Below are 5731 nucleotides of genomic sequence, written 5' to 3' on the forward strand. Positions count from 1 at the left end.
TTGATTCAGTTGATAATACCTATGCTAGAGGATAGCGGTAACTTGCATATACCTTTAGTATCTGGACCCAAAAGGTGGAAATATTTTCTAAACCGGGAGTCGAGGATCCCGAGTAGATTTTGTATATATGTATATAAATATATATATATATATATATACTTATATATATATATGGTTATAGTTTTCCAAACTATTAATCGAATAAGGTTTATTCGATAACTTTTATTTTATTATTTGAATATTATTTGAATATTCATTCGAGGGCTTATGACTCATTTTATATTATTTAATGAATATTATTTGAATATTTATTTGAGGATGTATGACTCCTTTATTTTTATTTAATAAAATATATTTATAATATTCATTCGAGGTATTATGACTCCGCTTATTACTGAAATATATTCTTTATTTTATTAAAGAATAAGGTGTCAATAATCAAACTTATTTTCGATTATTCAAATAAAGATAGTACTTTCATATAAGTATATCTTTGGTTATTTAATATCCATTTCAAGTATAAGTTTTAATACTTCTACTTCGATTATTTTTATAAAGATTATTCTTTATGGGAATATTATTTAAATAATAATATTCAGACATTTTCTAAATATACTGGGGACTGATTTACTTCATTAAATCAGCTTTACTCCTAACACTCTTTAAAGTGTTTTCGAGTCTTCAAAATGATTTTTAAAAGTTAGAGCGGATCCCAAAACTCATTTTTTTTATATTTAAGATCTTCCTTTTTAAGGGGATTTAAATACTCGCTCAAAACCTGAGGGATCCGGCTCTGTGGTGTATTTTATATTCGCAAGAAGGTTGCAGTGTTGGTAAATGAATTGATTACTTACCCAACGTTCGGGAATTAAGTCCATCTATTGAGTCGACATAAGCAACATGGGCTCAGAGGGCGTCCATGATAGTGTAAGTGGCTCAGTGGGAGTCCATCAAATGCATAAGTGGCTGAGTGGCAGTCCAGCATAAGATCCTATTACGACCAGGGTGATGACCAGTGGGGAATTCGTCCATCTACTAGTAAAAAAGGTTACTTATTGGTATCTTTTCCTGATCAGCGAGATACCTGGTTTATGCCAAAATTCTTTTCCTTTCCCAAAATTTATTGGATGTTTCAAACTCTGTTCATACTTTACATGACAGAGGTTTTCAGGAAATGTATAAAGAAGATGTATATGTGGATATATATATATATCAGAACTCAATGAAGTATATCATAACTTCATTTCCTTTAATAATATTTCAAAGGTTTAATCTATTCAAATCTTGTCTTGTAGTCTCATCTATGTGATGAACTGGTAAAAGCTCATTATATTTTGAACAGTGGTAGTTCAAGTAGCTTTATAAATGATATAAGTATAGTGAAGTATTTGGTAACTTCATCCCTTGTTTTTACTTATATCTAGTAAGTAATTATCTTACAATTGATAAAAGATTCTAGTAAGTATCCATTTAGATACTTATATTATTGTTATCACTATATATTATCTTGCGAGCTGTAAGGCTCACTCTTGCTTTATTTCTTCATCACACAACAACAGTTAGGAAAGATGGCCAGACTCCAGCAGACCCAGCGCAAGCGCGTGGGAAGCGTCCCGCGTCTTCCCGATGATGTTGTAGCTGCTATAGCTGTAGAGGTAGATCTATTGGTAGATCAGGCATTCTATTTTTGAGAATCAAATTATGTATAATTATAACTTGTGGAAGATAATGGCAATTAACTGTAAATTTATCAAGTAATCATTTTGGGTTGTAATAACTTTTAAATTGTGGATTCAAAGACTTGTACTTATTTCAATTTCATCTCTGAGACTATAACGGGTTGTGGTGTGTGTTAGTGTGGGGTCACAGCATAAGGTTTTTATTATTAATTAAGTGAAGTGATATTGTGGAAAGAAAGACCGTGATGACCCGGATCCCCGACCCCGGATCTGGGGGTGTTACAACAAGTCATTTTAAGACTTCTCGAATGAGTTCTCGATAAGTCAATTTACTGGCTTCTCGAGTGACTTCTCGATAAGCTTAATTATGACTTATCGATAAGTCATTGTAGAGTTCTCTACAAGTGTTAACTTACTGAATTCTCTACAAGAGTTATTTTTAGACTTATCAATAACTTAAAACTGAAATAATATAATTTGATAAATTATTTTGGTAAAATACTTTTGGCAAATTTATTCTGATTTATTCAAATAAAAGTTGGAATTAATTCAGTCCATTTCTAGACAAACTGGGTATTTATTTTCCATCTCGATAAGTTAATTTTTAGTTCTCTATAAGAGTAATTCAAAATGACTTCTCGATATGTTTTTCACTTCTTTAATTGACTTCTCGATAAGTATAATCCAAATATTTATTTCTGATTTCTCGATAAATCATTTGCTTTTATTATCTCTCTCGTTTTCACTCATTTCTCACTAATATCTTTTACCCACTAAACATCATACTCATATCAATGGCAACCAATAATATTGTACCTTTCATCCCCAAGGAAACTAACTTCCTTGCATTTCTGGATGCAAACCAAGCACCTGAGATTTTCCAATGCTTTGTTAAGTTCATTTCTGAGACCTACTTTGTTGGTGCTATTATTTCTAATCATGTGTTATATTTGGATGTGTTAGGGGATTTCTGGAATACAGCAACAACAAGGACAGTTATGCATGAAAATCAAGCTACAACCATTGTGATAAACTGCACAATCAAGGGACAACATGTGGAGATTCTTGAGGATGATGTCAATAAGGCTTTGGGCATTCCTACTGACAAACTGGTGGAGGCTCCAACTCAGGATGAGCTGTATGAATTCATGGACTTCATCAACTATTCTGAGAAGATCAACCTGGCCAGCATGAACAAAAAACATCTAAAGAGGGAATGGTCACTTCTGTCTGACTCTATGATAAGGGCATTTACCTGTAGGAAGTTAGGGTTTGACAACATATCCAGTGTTGTCCAGAAGCTGGTTTGCTCTATGGTCACCAAAAAATAGATTAATGTAGGACACTACATACTCGAGGAATTGAGCACCAGACTAACAATATCATTGGAATCAAGAGGTAAGGAAATTTTTCTTCCTAGATTTATTATGTTAGCTTTAAACTATAAAGTTAATGACATACATATGCTAGAAGGAGTAAACAGGTCATTAATTGGCAACTGTAAACAAGTTTCTAAAATTCTATTTGGATCACTTCTTACTAAGAATAAGGTTCCAGTAAGTCTTAAGTTAACACCTTTCATGTTTAAAAGATTTAAGACTTACCCTTATTCTATGCCAGACATGAGAGCTAGTGCAAGCCAACTTAGTACAACAATGGTTCCTGAGCCTATGGAAGCACAAATACAGGCACACCCACGGGATCCTACCCATGTTGAGCTTATTCCTTCAAAACCATTAGTAGCTAGGAAACCAACCACCTCATCTTCTCAAAAGGATGAGGTAAGTAAAAAGAAGAGAAAGGAGGTAACCTTAACTGTTTTAACTGAGACTGGTGAGGACCAAACAGAACCTGAGTCACCATTGGTCAAGAGATCAAAGAAGAGTAAGAAATTTGAGCTGACCTATCAAGCCACCTCTGTATCTTCCCAACATGATGTAGTTGTAAAAATGGGGACTAACCAGACTCTAGATATATCCTCTCAACAGAATGTGTCTATTGAAAAAAGCATTCACCCCAATGCACCTTGTACAGAGTCTGCACAGCCTGCACCCGAAGCAATTCAAGTGTATGGTAGGAGAAATAAGGATGGTACACGCAGTGAGGGCATATCTTTTGAAGCTCCCTCATCCATTCAGGGGAGCTGCCAACACTCACTACTGAGCAATAACTTCTAATCTCACAAATTTCTTCTCTACCTAACACACTTGAATCCAATTCTCAAGTGCAAACTAACTCAAGTGACTTGGTTCAAGCAACCTTGCTCACCACCTAGAAACTAGAGGCTACTAGATGGGGTAGACCTTGATGACACCATCAAAACCATGGGGGATTCATCAGTTTTTACTGAAGACCCCATAGAGATACTAAATGCACCTTCATGTGCAAATCATTCTTCACAGACTGTAAGGTTTGAGGATAGTGCTCCTGAGGGGGAGCTATCTAAATCCTCTCCAATTCAATTGGAGGTTCCTCATGTAGGGACAACTCCCCTAAAAACCCTAGCAGAAATTGCATTAACAGTTGATGCTAGGAGTACAATGGTCATTGATCCTGCTATGGGGGAGGCACGTTTATCACATCCAAGTGACAGTGCTTTACAAGAAGCACAAGGGTTTGAGATAGGTGCACATGACAGTAACCCAGTAAAATCCCCTCCAATTCAATTGGAGGTTCCCACTTTATGTGAGGAACAACAACTTGTCAAAACCACAAAGCAATCTATGAGTAAAACTGTGACTTCAGTCACCGGTGGTTCTGATTCACAACCTTCCACATCTCAATCACACCTCATATCCTAATGGCTCCAAGACACTGAAAATCAACCTTCTACCATTAAAGATCTTAAAGTTGATCAACTTGGAGGCCTTGCTCAAATCTCACAACAGCTACTCACATCCAATATGTCTAATCAGGACTACCAGGCTATCAGGCTATGATGCTATCCTCGTAGGCTGATGTTGAAGATAATCAAGCAAAAATTGTTGATAAATCTGGTTAGGATGCTAATTATGATGCTTGGTTGGATAAGGAATTCACAATTGAGATGGATGTTGTGTAGAAAAATTCAGGGAGGAATACATTACAATTCTGGGAAGCAATGCCAGATCCCTAACTCCACAAGAGGTCTATGATGCCATCAATGAGGTCTACAAAGCCCAAATCAAGGCTTTCCACAACTTTGGAAAAGCACTAAAAATCACATTGAATGGATATCAAGACAAAGTCATGAAGATGGTCAGGGAAAAGATGGACCAAATCATCCCCTCTCAAACTGAGATCAAAAACCAATTCAAAATCTTCTCAAAACAAATGTCAAGGTATGATCTCAGTGGGATTGAAAAGAGTGTAAATCAGCTCAAAGAATCCTTTATAGCCTTGCACAAGACCTCTATATGCCTAACTGGAGATCTCGAGGTAAAATCTCAAAGTACAATTTGCAGACCAGTTCAATATCCAATATTAACAATCAACAAACAATCCAACCAGTTGGATTGACAAGTCTATAAAAAGCAGCTTGAAGAGTGTGCAAGATCAAGGGTGAAGATTAACTGACAAAGGAAGATCAAAGTTAACACAGTATGCAAAGATATGCTAAGCCAGAAATGGAAGATATAATTTTCCTAAAATGGAAATAATAAGAGACACTTTACTAAAGTTAATAGCATGTCTTATTATACACTCTGTAATTCAGTAGTTAACTGAGATATAAAGTTAACATTGGTCCTTTGTTAGTTGAAACAATTAGATCAAGATTTCTTATATTTTTTCTCATGTAGAAGCTAAGCTCTTTATCAAAAAGGAGCCTAGAAATTTTGTAGCAAAACATTCTTAATTATAATATAAAATTAAGTGAGTTTTGAAATATTTATGTTATTCATAGCTGCATGTTTAATTTCTGTTATAATACATCTTACTACAAGATTTGATTTACTTTATTCAAAACCAAAACAGTTCAAGAAAAGCATAAAAACACAAAAACACATTCACCCCCTCCCATCTGTGTGTAATTCATTACCTAATAGTTATTTTATTTTTGTTGTAGGAAAAAG

Source organism: Apium graveolens, chromosome 7, assembly GCF_009905375.1.
Source record: "Apium graveolens cultivar Ventura chromosome 7, ASM990537v1, whole genome shotgun sequence".
NCBI classification, from domain to species: domain Eukaryota; kingdom Viridiplantae; phylum Streptophyta; class Magnoliopsida; order Apiales; family Apiaceae; genus Apium; species Apium graveolens.